This window comes from Protopterus annectens, chromosome 5.part0, assembly GCF_019279795.1.
Source record: "Protopterus annectens isolate FY-2018-M chromosome 5.part0, PAN1.0, whole genome shotgun sequence".
NCBI classification, from domain to species: Eukaryota; Metazoa; Chordata; order Ceratodontiformes; family Protopteridae; genus Protopterus; species Protopterus annectens.
In genome coordinates, this window is record NC_056735.1 from 1565334103 (window position 1) to 1565351390 (window position 17288).

A 17288-nucleotide genomic window follows, 5' to 3' on the forward strand; every position below is an offset into this window, starting at 1 on the left:
TTTCATAGCAAAGAACTTTTTCTGTTAAAATATTTAATAGTCTGCTCTGACTTTACATGAAGGCATTTACTCAGTTCCCCTTGCTTCACTCACAGTGTCTGTTATGTGAACTTTAGTGAAAGGGTTTGTGTCTACCCTACCATTGATCACCACCTGGGGACCCTGCCCATCAGACAAATCTTCATCTTGTTTACTCATACTCTCTTGTCTCTCATATCGAGTATTTCCACACACATACCTCTCTCCATGTTTTACAAAGACCATCATGTCATCCTATCAAATGACAACTCAAGGACCCCTGAACTCTGCACAGTCTATTGACTTATAGTATATCCTGACTCCATTCTTACACTTCCATCAATAAGCTGTGACTACTAATGTAAGGCTCTATGAATGTAGTCTGAGTGTTCTGCAGGTAACATGTAATACAGGGATACATTCTACTCAAGCACTAATCATGCTACATTCAAATGTAGGCGGATTATCATTTACAGTGATGGAAGATATGGATTTTATCTATGCAGCATCTGAAATGGCCTATAATCATGTACATTATGCATGAGGCAGCACACTTGCCTTTGGTGCAGAAGGCTGTGCGTTCTGTTCCCATACCAGGTGGTTCAGTTGCTGACACTGCAGTGAAGCATAGGGGGGAGATGCACTCCTGAATGTGTCATCCTTCAACTGAGAAGTTAAACTGAGGTCCCATCTGCTTGAGTTGGTGGTAGCTCAGGTGGATATAAAATATCCCATGGCACCTATCAAAAAAGTAGGGGTTCTTTATTTAACATGACATAAAAAACATACATATTTACAAAATATACATATTTACAGGCACATATGCACACATTTCTATTTTGTTACTATTTACCATTTTTCTTATAACATCCTCATTGTTATTCTTCCATAATTGATCCCCATTCCTTCTTCCACTGCCATTATCTGATTTTTTCACAATATAGCTGCCAAAATCCATTTCCCATTAAACAAAATTTCATTCAGTCTTTCATTCCAAATGACCCATATTATATAAAATAAATTCTTATCTACTCTTATAACTTATTCTTTATTCTTGTTCTTATAATATCCATACATAATCATATTTATATCTATATTGTTTATGTCATTAATATTCTCAAAAAAACACGCACTGTTGTTTCTTCCTCCCCAGAAAACAGACTTCCAGATTTCTTTTTATATGGTATATTCCCCTTTACTGGTTACTTATTTATTACCAATCTCCATAGGGAATCCTGGCACTCTATTATCTTTGTAAACAACTTTTTCCCTACTACTTCTGTTACAATTTCCCATATTTTTATATAATAACATTGTTTCATCACATTATTATTCCACATTCTTCTGTCTTTCTTTAGATCATCAATTTTTATATTCCATGTTAGTATTTTTTTTTGATAATCTTTAATTTCTTAATTTACATATTCTGTTTCTATTTTTCTTATTCTCATCATCTCCCAGAACTTTTTTGTACTTATATTTACAAATTCTTACTATTAACTTTTCATTCTCTTCCTTTACCCGCTTTAATACTCTATGCAAGTTTAAAGAAGCAGAATAAATAACTGGATTTAGTGACCCCAATCTCCCTATATATTCACTAATATACAACACACATCTTTTAACTGGGTTTACTCTTGAACCCTAAATGAAAGAGAAAAAAAAACAATTGCAAAATTTTATTTTCACATTTTTCTGGGATCATATAAACATTTGACATAGATGCTATTTTCCAAATAATACACAATTCGCCCAATAAACCTTTTTTCTTGAATGCTAATCTATATGTCCTTCGCAGAAGACATTTTTTTTCATTTCTTTTATCAAACCCTTCCATTGCATCATAACTATTTCATTTTCCCAAATTTTATCCCTAGCAAAGACACTTCATTTGTTGAAAAATACCCCACACACACTTTTCACCACATCACCCAAACCCTTACTTTTATCTCCACTCAGGGTCACGTCTTTAAAATTCCCGTTTTTTTGCATCTTGCTGAAAATGAATGTAGAGGTGAAAAAATGTATTCACTACAAAAAGACTGGATGATTAAAGGGGTGACAAACTTTCCTTCAAATCGCTCGATGGCCAAAAACTTTGTCCACAGGAGAATCCCCCTCTCTTAAAACCCTCTTTTGCGTGTTTTTGCGCATAGCACAGCATCGGGCAGGGACACTTAATCAGGTTTAAACTATTCCTGGCTTCACAAAGTCTGCTCTTCATTTTTTCCCTTAGAACTGTTCCAAATCTCAAAGTAAGCACTCTATTTTCCTTCTAAAACCCAACAGTAGCTAGGATAAGTGTCTTATAAGTAAGCACTAATAAACTAAAGCACTACACCCTCTTATACTCCCGTTAAGTACTTGGCTCCCTATTGGTCCTTTTTAATCAAGTTAAAAAGTAATTCCTTATACTATTCTGGCATGTCCAAAAGTCAGTTCCAGGTTTACTCTCCAGTCCAGCTGGTGAATATGGGAATCTTAAGGCAATGTTACAACTGCCTTATGTACACAGACCACACTCTCCTCTTCCCAACAAGCTCAAACATATGTGAGAGATGCAACTATATAGCCAAACTGGAGGCTGAGCCCTCTCAACATAGTACTGGCATGGCCAGTCTGGAGGAGAAGATAATCACACACACCACAAATCCAGTCTCACATAGACCTATCGCATCAGCAAACCAAACACATAAACACACAAAAACATACTCGGAGGCTCTAAATAAAAATCTGCCCAAGCAACAGAGACCTCCAAAGCAGACATCCAAGCAACTGCTACCCCACAACAATACCCACATATCACATAGTTCACAAAGTCAGTGTGCCACACAGTCACAGCCTTTAAGGCTAAACAACACACCTAATACACTTGTAATAGGTGACTCTATTGTCAGACACACTGACGTCCCTCTCACCAGGCTGAACAAGGAGAAGGTCACTGTAAGCTGCCTGTCAGGTGCCAGGATCCACCACATAACACAAGCACTCAGGTCACTCCAAAGCAAGTACAAATATGACTCCGTCATTGTCCATGCTGGTGTGAATGACCTGAGACGTACCTCCCTGGATTACATGAAAAGAGACATAGAGGAGCTCTCTTATCATGTGGCCCAGGCCAGTATGACCCTGACTTTGAGTAGCATCTTACCCTCACCAAGAATGATACCACAGTATAAAGACAAAATGATCAATTTTAACAATTGGCTAAAGTATTGGTGTCACTCAAAGGGGATCCAGTGTCTGTCAGCCTGGGATGACATGCTTGACAAGCCACGTTGCTTTGCTAGGGACGGCTTGCACCTGTCACCCCTGGGTTTTCGAATACTGGCCAAGGCTCTTGCCACCCCCATAGTGCCTTTTTTAGGCAAGGCTCAAAAGACAAACCCACCTCCTTAGAAAACACAAGGAAAAAGAAACTAAGGGTAATGCTGCTCAATGCCAGAAGTCTAAACCTCAAGATGCACGCACTCGAGGCTCTCCTCAGTATGGAGAATATCGATATCTGTGCGGTAACAGAAACCTGGTTCAAGGCTCCCGAGAGCACCCCAGCACTACCAGGCTATACCTCATACCATGCTTTTTGGCCCCAAAACTCAGACCGAACCACAAGAGGAGGGGGAGTATCCATATTCATCAAAGATACCCATACCTCCAGGCTAGTGGCACTGCACGAAGCATCTGAGACCATCCATGTGCAACTAACAGTGAGCAAAACTGCCTTCCAGTTTGTAGCCTGCTACAGACCACCCTCCCAAACTCAGGAATCCCACTCAGCTTTCCTGAAGACACTGAAGAATATGAAGGTCTCTCCAAACACCATTATAGTGGGTGACTTTAACTACCCAAACATAGACTGGGAGCACTACTCAAGCCCCAACACCCTAGCCCAATGGTTCCTAGAATTTATAAACTCAAATGCTATGGAATAACTGGTCACCATTCCCACAAGAGAGGTAAACATATTGGACCTGATCATCACCAACATGGGGACTCTATGTTCCATACCAGAGGTATACCCCTCATTGGTAAGATCTGACCATAAATTAATCACTATGGACATCCATATCCCGTCTCCACCCCCAGCAAAGGAAACCAAGGTCAAAAACTTCTCAAAAGCAAACTTCCCACTTCTCAAAACCGAGGTGGAATCCTTCAAAGCCCCAGGGCCAGTGGAAAATACGGCCCAAACCGCAGAATCCTTTACAAATGCATTCTATGGATACCTACAGGAATGCATGGAATGTGTTATCCCAAATAAAACCAAGACACACTCCTCTAAAGGTAGGAGACCTGTCTGGTGCACTCCAGCCATAAATAAGCTGTACAACAGAAGAAGGAAATTACTACATGATAGAGCAAAATCCCTGAAAGGGAAGGCAACTCTGATCAGTACTAGCAAGAAACTACGATCCCTCATAAAATCATCTAAGGCTAGCTTCGAAAAAAAAATTGCACAAGAAGCTAAAGATAACCACACGGCTTTCTTTAGTTATGTCAGAAACCTGGGTGGAAACTCCCAGATATGCTCTGAGTTAGTGCAAAATGACAAATAATACACTGAACCCACAGACATTGCCAACATCCTGGTAGACAAGTTCAGTGCAGACTTCCCCCCCCCTCCCCCCCAAATGAGCAAATGGCTATCCCAACAGAGTGTAGCCTCCCTGATATCACAGATGCACAGGTGAGAGCTGCCCTCTCCAAAGCAAAAAACACAGCATCAATGGGACCAGACGGTGTCCTGGGCTGCGTTTTACATGAGCTCCAAGAAGAACTGAACCCTCACTTAAAATCACTGTTCAGTCTCAGCCTTACAACAGGATATGTACCCAAAGATTGGTGTACAGCAACAGTGGTCCCACTCCATAAAGGTGGTGTCACAACGGACCCCGGAAACTATCACCCTATAAGCCTAACTAGCCTGGTCTGCAAAGCTATGGAGCGTATCATCATGGAACTCATAAACAAAGACATTGGGAGCCTCCAAACACTAGATCCTACACAATTCGGCTTTGTTAAGGGTAGATCTTGCCTCTTGAACCTGGTCAATTTCCTTGAAACAGTCACCAAGGCCATAGATGAAGGGAAGGTAGTCCACACAGCCTACCTTGACCTTGCAAAAGCCTTCGACACAATACCCCACTCGGGCATCATAAATAAGCTCACCAGCTTAAATATCAACCCCTATGTCACAAGATGGGTTGCAAACTGGCTTAGGGATAGAACCCGGTGCCATGTCAGACTCTAAACCAGTTACAAGTGGTGTCCCACAAGGCTCAGTCCTGGGACCTCTCTTGTTCGGTATATATTTCTCTGAGGTACAGGCTAACACAGGAGGACTATGGCTGACAAAGTTTGCAGATGATTGCAAACTGGGGGCCATAATCAACTCGCCTGCTGACACAAGCATCCTCCAAAAAGGTCTCACAGAGATGGATAACTGGTGCCAGAGCCATGGCCTAAATCTAAATGCCAAAAAGTGCATAGTCATCCCCTTTGGGAAAAACAAAGTGCCCACAAATTACCACATAGGTGGTAATCCATTAAGTACGGAAGAAGTAATTAGGTATTTGGGGACCCAAGTAGATTGCAATCTCTCCTTTGACAATCACATTGCCAAAGTGGTTAGAAAGACATTCTATATAGCCCACCTTATCACGAAGGGGTTCACATCTAGATCAAGAGAGGTCATTGTGCCCCTCTACTCATCACTCATCAGGCCCATAATTGAATACAGTGCCCCATTTGGGATGTGCCTTACCCAACACCTGCTAGAACTAGAAAGACCCCAAAAGTACCTCACCAAGAGGATCAAGGGACTCAAACACATGCCCTACGCAGTTAGACTAAAGAAACTCCAGCTCTACTCAGTTGCTTACCACCCACTCAGAGGCGATCTGTGCCTAACGTATAAAGCCATGTCCAACCCAGAATTAATGGACATGCTCCACCTCAAGAAATCCAAATCCATCAGAACTACACGCTCCAGTGACGTAAACCTCAGCACAGAAATAAATAGAACATGCTGGAGGGACAGATTCATATCCCAGAGGCTCCCCTCTCTCTGGAACAAAATCCCAATCCATGTCAGACAGAGCCCCTCAATGACCCTCTTCAAGAAGAATCTTGATGTTTGGATGAGAGATCGTAAATTTACCCCTGGGATCTCTTCTGTGTCACTGCTAGACAGAGGCATGGTTAACTAACCTTAAATGGGCTATCTTCTGTGACCTACTATACAGAGGCACAGTCAACTAATCTAAGAAGGGTGGCGAAAGCCAAACACACTCTGACTAGGCTTGTAAATGCCCTAGGGCAGATAGCCTAGTATCAACCTATGAACCTATGAACCTTTAAACATCCATTCAGGCAAACCAACACTTCCATCATCCATATTTTGTTCTTAGCAACTACAACTATATCGTCTGCATATGTCAAAACTACTGAACTCATATCTCCTTTCCCATCACATATCTAGCATCTTTCATTTTATAAGCTACTTCACTCACTATCTAATTCATTACCAGTGCAAACAATATTCCCCTCATGAGTCATCTTTGTCTTATACCACACTTCATGTATATTTCTTTACTCAGCCACCCATTCACTAACACTCTCATTCTTTTATTTTGATATGCTGACATACACACTCTCCTAATTTGATTACCTGTTACATGGTTTTCTATAACATTCCACAAAGAATAATTTTCTATTGTATCAAGTGTCTTACTGATATCACCTATACATTTCACATCCTTTCTTTAACTTATTATATCACCCAAAATGTGTGTTACAACCAATAACAATTCTTGACATCCCCCCCCTTTTAAGCCATATATATTTTCTTCCATAATATCCATCATCCTTCCTTCCATTCTATTCTATATACTCTCATGAAAATGTTATAACCTGTGTTATTTGGTGTCTTGGGTTTCCAATGGTTCATTTCATTCTTATCATCTTCCTTCCATATAAATTGTAATATCTCACTACAAAAGTCTTTTTAAACAACCCCCTTCTTCAACCATTCATCCAGTACATTTACAAAATGCTCTCTTTGCTAATCCATTAATTTCTTGTAAATGTCATACCCTATATCATTTGGGCTTAATACTGAATCAGCATTTACTTTCCTGAGTACTTTATCCAATTCACGAATAGTAATTTCTTTTACAAATTCTTTAACTTGCTCTGGATTATTTTTACTCTCCATTCTCTCTTATTTTTCTTTTTTTTTTTAATTTTTATACATATTTCCACATGCTGAACTACGATACTGATAATATGATCTTGTGTTATTTTACATCTTCTTTTATACTTTACATTTCCCTCATTATACCAATATCTTCCTTTACTATTTTACCCAAATATGTTGATACCATTCACCTTATAAATAATATATCTGCCTATACAGTAATGCCTTATTTTTTTCTCAGTTTCTTTTATGTATTTCTTTTTCCATATCATAATACTCTCTTGTGTTATTCTTTAAATTCTCTAATGTATTTCTCTACATTTTCCCATACTTCACCATCAATTCCATTCTTAGATCATCTTGCCATTGAAATAAATACTTTTTATACTTGTTTTTAAATTAGATCTACCATCCAGGCCAGTTTTTATAGAAGTCCTTCATGGTTATATTATCCTTCTGTAACTGCAATACTTCCTACTCTCCAGTTGCATCACATAATTTCTCATTTTTTTATTCCCTTTCCTGGTTTAATATATTCCCTTTCTTCCTTCACCTCCATCCATATTGCTAAATTATGTGAAAAACTGTCACAACTGCATCACCATCTGTTACCCCAAGTCTTCCATTATTACAAAATAATCAGGTTCAGATCCAAGTGCATGTTTTGTATAGGTTCATTGACTTTTGCTCCACACAGCTAATTTACCACATTTTGTCATATCCTGCATTTTTTTTACATCTTTTCTTTCTTTTTACATTTTGCCATTAAATTACAATTAAAGTCCCCTGCAATTATCATTTTCTTGTTAACCACCACATAGTTTATATTTGCTGAAACAGAATCTCTCTTTCCTTGTTAGTTATATATGCATACAATACTATAATTCTATAAATATATTCTCTCTGCCTCACATCCACAACAGTGAACCTTCCCATCCGTACTAGTGGCACATCTGATATTTTCACCATTTTTGCACAACATAGCCACTCCAGAACAATGTTTACTTCTTAAGTTCTATATTGTATTTCCACCTCTTTCTTCACTTGTCAGGAATCTTACATCATCTAACAGAATGATGTCCGCAACACATTTAGCACACCATACCTGTATCCCTATCTTTCTTACAGTGTTAATAATACTGTTCACATTTACTGAAAGTACTCTAAAATTGTTGCTTTTCCACCCTTTTAAGTTTAAGGGGAAATATTTTTAAATGTTCATTTTCTTATTTTTTCTCTTTCATTAATCAAATACTTTTTCCAGGTTTTATGTACAAATAATCCTTGATCCACAGAATCAGAGTTTTCACAGGCTAGAACTTCAAAACAAATTGTTAGTACCAATCCTTCTGCCTGACCTTACTTCACCTCCAGACTTTTTTCTTCTTTTACAGTTTCTTCCTTGCTTAGTTCACCCTCTCCCCCAGCTTCTTGTTGTCCTTCCTTGTGTATGTTTTCTTCCACATTCCGCTTTTTTTTTATTTTTTATTTGCTGTTTGCTCTTGAAAATCCATCCAAAAGTGGCCCTTTGATTTACTCAGCCTGCATTCAGGCACACAACTTCTTGCTATATGTCCTTTCTTCCCACACTAGTTACATTTTACCTTGTAACTATCATTAATTAAATGAGAAAAGTCACTATAAAAGAAGCATGATTTATGCTGGCCAGTACATCTTAATGTCCTTTTATGACCAGTCACATTCTAAATTTTCACCATGTTTTTTTTTCACATTTCAAAACAGCTTCCAACTTCTACCTTCCATGCCATATGTTTCTCTCATCTCTAACTTTCACAGTATTATCAACAGTTTCACATAGACCCTGCATGCATTTTTAACATTGTCTTCTTCCAGTTCATCAGTCCTAAACTGCAAAGTAACATTTTTTAACATTTAAGTAACTAGCAGAAAACAAATAATTGTTCCACAGATAAATGTTCTTTTTGTTACACAATTCCAGAAATTTCATCATGAGTCCTTATTTTCAAATATTAACTCAAAAAAAGTTTATGTCCTGTATGTACAAAAGGCCAATTTTCTTGAGCTTTAAACCCAGAAGTTACCATATCATCCCATCCACAATAACTGTCTATTAGTGTCATTTTTTTTTCTCATTCTCAAATTGGCCATCAATTCATTTCTTAAAAACAGTTTTACTTACCGTCTGCTGCTGCTCTCACTTTTTACCTGCTGTCACTGCTGAATATGTTTTAGTTACTGCATTATCTGCTGCCATGGTGATGCTGCGGTAGCGTCGCTTCACAGTAAGACGTTGTCATGTTCGATTCTCAGCTAGAGCGTCTTCTGTGTGGAGACATGCGTGAATGGGCATACCTTCATTGAAGGTTGTGCATCAGGGCCGGCACCTCGGCACATAAAAATCTACTGCATATCATTAGCGGACCGGAGTTCCGCTGTGGTGACCCCTAACCGGGAAAAGCCGAAAGATACAACATTATCTTCTGCCACAAAACCAGACATCTTCCTAGTTTGTTGATGCTTTCCTATTGCTGTATAAATTTTAACTGTTGTATTCTCTGTTGCTACATCACCTGGTTCCTCTTCTGTATTACCATCCTCAGCACTTCTGAAAAAGATGCCTGCCATCTCACTCCATGAAATAACAGAACTGTCACTTGGATTATCCTGCTCAATTAGTTTTAACAGAACATTATCTGCAAGCCGCCCTGATGCAAGTTTGATTATATGCACCACTTCTCAGACTCATTATATCCTTCAACATGGAGACAACTAAACACTGCTCATTTGTATCATCCACAACACAGGAATATTTGTTGACATTCTGAAGCTCCATATCAAAAATTGTTTCTCCAAATTCTAACTTTCTACCTCCAAACTCTCCATAGCTTTCCTCTCCATCTTTATGCTGCTAATTCTCTTAGGGTTCTTCCTTGCTGTTGTAGGATCCCACCAGCACCATCTTGCAACTCCAAAGAGTAGGAGTCCTTTATTTTCAATACTTATTTACAATATATACAATTTTTCTTATTTACAATATATACAATTTATCTCATTTACAATATATATAAATTATACACAAAATTTAAACATTTTTTATAAACAGATACTTGAAATAATACATTCCTTTTTTTTTACAAAATGTTTTTTTCATTTTTATTATTGGACCCCCCCCCCCATTCCATTTTCCACAACTAAAATCTTTTTTTTTTACATCTTTGTTTGATTCCGTCTTTCATTGAAAATGTTTCCTTCACTCTTTGATTCCATATTATCTAAATTATAGAAAATATCTTTTTATCAGTTCTATTAACATAATTTTTTGACTTGTCCCCATAATATCCATACTCAGTCATATCCATGTTTAGACTATTTACAGCCATATAATTTTCTAAATATTTCAAATCTATCACCTTATTCCATATTGATTTAACTCTTTTACAACTCAAGAAAACATCTGCACTAGTTTCATATTGATTACAATATATATAGTTTCTGTTGTTTTTTGCTTTTATACAGCATATTTGCATTTAGTGGTAATTTCTGTATCATTACACTCCATAGAAAATCTTGACATTCCCACGTTTTATATCTTTCATTCTTTCCTTAATTGCAACCCTCTTTTCATTACACATGACTTTTCAAGGATAAATGTAAAAGAACATTCCAATAATACTATGATACCATAACGTCCTATCTTTTTCAATTTCATTTACTTTTAATTTAATTTCCAAAGCAAAGTTTTGTCTTGATAATTATTCCTTTCATCATTTTCATATAACCTTCTTCTCTTAGAATTCAAAATATTCATCCATGCTTTACTTTATTTAGCTTTTGAAATTCTCACCAATAATGAATTGTCATTATCCTTCAGACTTCTTAATGATTTTAACAAATTTAGAAAAGCTGCATACACTATAGGATTTAACAATCCTAAACCACCTTCTTTTATCAGAAGAAAATTCCTCTTTTAACTGCATTTAATCTTGAGCCCCAAATAAATGCAAATACAATGCTATAAAATACGTTTTCAAAAGTCAATGGGATACTAAAGATACTCTCTAAATATGTAACTGTAGCAAGCAAAATCAAATTAAGTATATTTTTCTCAAACTATAGTCTAAAAGTCATCCAAACATACACATGTTTATCATGACTTTTAATTTTTCATTCCAAACCAAGTAAGTTTATGCTTCTACTATTAAAATGAATACCTCCTGGCATACCATCATAACGTAAACCTACACTTTTATCTTTATTAATAGAAAATATTTCTTGTATAATTTTCTGTAAATAACTAATCACATTAACCATAGCTTTCTGCTTTCTTATAATGAGAATAATATCATCCACGTATGACAACATAATTGGACTATTTATACCTTCATTGGTTATGTATTCCATACCTTTCATCTCTATATTAACCTTAGTCAAAATAACATTCATTACTAATACAAAAATGATAATGCTCAAAGGTAACATTGTCTTATCACATTTTCAAGCACAATTTCTTTACTAAGCCACCCATTTATTAGTATCTCAATTATATTCAGCCTATAAGCAGTATCATAAACAGTTTTTATCTTATTACTTATATTATAGGCATCAACTATATTCCATAGGATATTATGCTGAACTGAAACAAAAGCTTTGTTTTAATCACCCACCATTATTTTTGTTCAAATTTCCTTGTATAAAATATCATCTCTAATCACTAACAATAAATACTGTACATTTTTACCTTTTATACCATATATATTTTTATTTACAATCTTACTTACCTTACTTTCCATTTTTGTTTTTGCAAAATTTTCATAAATATCTTATAGTCAGTGTTATTCAATACTATAGGCCTCCAATTCTGTATTTTGCACTTGTCTCCTTTTTCCCATATACATGTTATTATACCACAACATAGATCTTTATATTGAAAACCATTTTTTAACCATTAATTTAATAATTCTAAAAAATACCTTTTTTGAATTACTTTTATATCTATAGACATGTTATACTCTATCTCATCTGGACCTGCAGCAGATTGCAAATTTACTTTGCCTAAAATATTTTCCAATCCTTCCATTTTAATCCCTTTTTTCAAAATCCCTGTGGTCTTCCTCTGAAAAAAAATATTTACTTTCTATTCCTTAGTACATTGTACATTTTTTCTCTAAAATGTTCCTTAACAAATCCTTCCACTATTTCCATAATTTTATCTTGCATAGTTTGTATTACACCTGACCTATCTTTCACTTGTCTTTGATAATATCATTTTTATTAAGAAGTTTACTGAAATAAGGTGTCATTTCTTCATTCTTTCATTGAAAAATATCTTTGATTATATAACAAATACTGTATTTTCTTTTTAGTTAAACTATATAGTTCCTGTTCTTTAATAAAGTACCTTTCTTCATTTTTTGAAGCTATCACAGATATCCTTACTTAAATGGTCAAAACATATTCTTACCTTTCTTCTTTTTATATTTTTCCAACTTATATAACACTTTTTATATTTTTGTTAAACAATAACCAACATTCAGACCAATCTTAATAAAAAAATACTCATTTGTATATGGCCCTTCCATAAATTTAATGCATCCATCATCCCTTCTTTATCCCATTAAACCTGATTAATCCTTTTTATTCCCTTTCTTATTTATATATAGTCAGAATTGTTTTCTAAAGTGATTGATATAGCCCTGTGATCCAGAAATCCTGTCTCTAATACCCCTTCATTCATAATTTTCAACTCTGCTGAAATTAGAAAATAATCTATTTCTGTTTTATGTCACTTTTCCTATAAGTCCAAGTAGTCTTATTCCAAATACTTAAATTTCCACATCTAACAATGTCTAACATAACTTTAACATCATCTCCTTTCTTTTTATTTTGCCTTATATTACAATTAAAATCTCCTGCAAGAATTAAATCCGTGTTTACTCCTCCATACTGAATTATATCTTTAAACAGCTCTTCTCTCTTTCTTTGTTAGATGTATAAATCACTATAATAATAAAAACCTGATTTCTCCATCTTATATCAGGAATGGTAGCACAACCTATAGTAACCGAGGTAGCATCTAAAACATTTATAGTTTCCATATACAAAATAATTATTTCTGAACATGTCTCTCCCCAAATTAATAATTACGTTTTCCCTACCACACTTCCATTTGTTGTCTCTCTTCATTTGACAAAAACCTGGTATCTGCTAATATAATAATGTCACTGTCCTGTCTTTTACACCATTAAAGTATGCTTAATCTCCTTCCAAGATTCTTTAAGCTATTTACATTTAGTGCAATTACTTTGCACAAAATGTTAACATTTTCTATTATATTTAAACTTTTCCTTCCTTTTTTTTCTTTATTATGTCTTTCTATTTTCTTTTTTTATCTCAAACTCTTTTACCAGTAGAATTTCTTTTTTTGTTGACTACATTATACTTTATATCTTCACTATCACTCAGCCTTGATTCTTCACCCTCTCCTTAATTAGGGATGAAACTTTCATTACTGATTTTTGTAAGTCTTCTGTATCTTTCAAATCATTACCTTTTGCAGATTCTATTTGTAGACACTTTATTATCTTTTCTTCTAATTCAATATTCAAACTTTCTAGGCTCTGTTCTGTTAAAGCTTCTATCATCTCTTATTCTATCTAATTTACTGGATTAAGCAGGTAATTGGAAAGGAATGAATGTATGTCTAGTAACATGCACATTAAATGTAAGCACTAGGTCATGAAGCTGCTCACAACTCCAAATCATACCATTCTGGGCAGTCTAAATCTGAAATTATATACATGTATATAGATGTGTGTGTGTGTGTGTGTGTGTGTGTGTGTGTGTGTGTGTGTGTGTGTGTGTGTGTGTGTGTGATATATATATATATATATATATATATATATATATATATATATATATATATATATATATATATATATATATATATATATATATATATATATATATATATATATATATATATATGTGTGTGTGTGTGTGTCTAGGACTGATGCGCAAATGGCCATTTCATCGAATCCTAAACGGCCGGGCATACTTCCACGAAAGTGCTTTTAACCGAAGAAGTACTTTTGCGGAAGTATGCCTACAGGTAGAGGGAGTTATGGAGATTGTACTATGGTGCAGATAAGGGAATTTTTTCCTTTTCCCCACTGTAGTGCAATCTCGAAGTGAGAATATTAAAGTGGGGGGTGTTGCAGGGGGGGGGCTTGCCCCCTGCATAAATGCTTTTTTATTGTTTTTTTCTTTTTTTTTAATGCACTTTAGCAAAAGTGCTTTTCCAGTAAAACCACTTTCTTTAAAGTGTGTTCGGTGAAGTTGGATTCAGACTGTTGAAGTTTCGTTCAACAGACCTAGATCCATTTATGTAAATATATATATATATATATATATATATATATATATATATATATATATATATGGATCTAGGATGTTTGCTTGAGTGAGCAAATGACCGAAACACAAACGGCCGGCCATACTTACGCGAAAGTGCTTTTCACCGAAGAAGCACATTCGCGTAAGTATGCCTGTTGCCGAGTATGTACTATGGTGCAGGTAAGGGAAATTTCCCTTTTCCCCACTGTAGTGCGGTCTCAGAGGGAAAATAGTAAAGTAGGGGGATGTGGGGGGGGTGCAGGGGGACAAAGCCCCCCTGCTAAAATGTAAATGTTGTTGTTGTTGTGTCTTTCGGCTTTTCCCGGTTAGGGGTCGCCACAGTGGAACTCCACTCCGCTAATGATTGGCAGTAGATTTTTATGTGCTGAGTTGCCAACTCCACACAGAAGATGCTTTAGCTGAGAATCGAACAGTACAACATCTTAGTGTGAGGCGACAATGCTACCGCAGCACCGCTAAAATGTAAATGTAGTGTTTTATTTATTTTTTTTGTAGCACACTTTAACGAAAGCGCTTTTTCGATAAAAGTGCTTTCGTTAAAGTGTGTTCGGTTATTATGGATTTGGACATTTGCTCACTCGAGCAAACATCCTAGATCTAATCTACATATATATATATATATATATATATATATATATATATATATATATATCTGTATACAGTCTAGCTACCTAAAAATCACAACATACAATGTCAGTATGTATAACTACTTCTAAAAATGTAACCCTTGAAATATTGGCAGGAAAAGGCACATTAACCAACATTTTAATGACTGGGCTTTTAGCAGTATTTTACATAAATATATAATATGGAATAACACAGTTCTAGACACCTTGAACATGCTTGTATGGAACAGATAAAGGGAATAATCATACCATATGTAGGGTAATGTTGATTACTAGCTTTATTTGACAAAGACCAAATTCATGTGGATCTAGCTTTGACTTTACTTACCCTAGTCACGTGTGGGCTGTATAAGGCACTGGGGATACATTTTCAAGAATCTGTTTGAGATTACTGATTCTAATGATATTGTGAGCAATCTGCTGGAGATGAACCTGTTCAGATGAGCAATCATGTATATTTAATGAAGTACAACCAGCTGGTAAATGCTTTTTTATATGGGGGCTGCACCCCCCCTCACACACACACACACACACACACACACACACACACACACACACACACACACACACACACACACACACACACACACAGTTCATACATCCCTGATCTCTAAATGTTCTACCTATGAGGTCACATCAACAAGACAAAAAGTCTAAACTGTTATCAATGTACACTTTCCCTGTTGGGTAACCTCAAGTAGTATATATATATATATATATATATATATATATATATATATATATATATACATATATATATATATATATAAAGATCAGGGGATGGGGTTGAGAGTCTCCCCCATATTATGTTTAAACCTTCTTTTTTCAAAGAGGTAAAGCCCCTCTCCCTCCAAGCAAGCTATGGCCCCTGGACCTCTGCTTTTAATATAATAAACTCAAAGATCATTGCACCCTCAGGGGTAAAAAATATATCCCCTTTGCAGCTGCCTATATTGACAAACTGGTATTTTGTGGACTTATACAAACATACAACTCAAACAGAGGTCCTCAAAAAAAACTGGACAACATCCATCTTCCTCCTGAAGGTAGTAATGACATGAATGGCTTAGGAGTTAAGAGATTAAGCAGACTTTCTCCCCAACTTGGAATAAACTCCCCTTTGAAATGTGTATCATCAACTTTGCTGCTTGTTTCAAAGCACAACTGAAAGTGCAACAGTGTGACTCCACTAAATTCAACTGTTCCAGTAAACCCACTGCCAGACAAAATGTCTGTGTTACACCATGATGACTTATTAAATAAATCTCATTTTCACTGTTTAGCCAGCCCAGTCCCAAGTTTTCATATGACATTAATCCTAGCATTACTTTCTATATATTATGCATATAAAAAGTGGTGGGATGGTTGAACTTGCACTGAACTACAGTCTCTTGTAAAACTTATTACGTGCTGCCTGTATTTGGTATTTCTCCCAAGTGACATCTGTATGTATGTATTTATGTGTGTGTGTGTGTGTGTGTGTGTGTGTGTGTGTGTATATATATATATATATATATATATATATATATATATATATATATATAATTCTGCCCTTCATAGCAATTCAGGCAGTTTATATTATAGTTGTACAGTTTGACCATTTTTGATCTGTTGTTGCATCTAGTGGCCTTTTATTTATAACAGTTAGATTAACTTGTTTTACAGCATTATAGCAAGCCTCAGGAAGTGATGTAACTCAGTCAGGAAGCAGCTTTCTTTCACTTCTAGCCCTTATGAAGTGCAATCATGATCTTCTTTTCTCAGGCCCTGGCATTCACATCTCCTGTATGTAATTTGTATGTTGTAATTCTTTGTATAGTATATAAAGTGCCGTATATTGTATATATTCTTATATGTTGCTATTTGTATTGTGCTGCAGTTTTACAAGTATTAAAGTTAAGAAATCTCAGTAAAGCTACAAGAAACCCTGATTCTTTCACTTATTGGATTTTCTTAAAGTCTTAAGCTGTCCACTTAGCTGTACTATGCCTCACACAGTGCTGTGAGAATGGAACAGTAAAAAGGAGATCCTTGCAGTCCTGAATACAAGA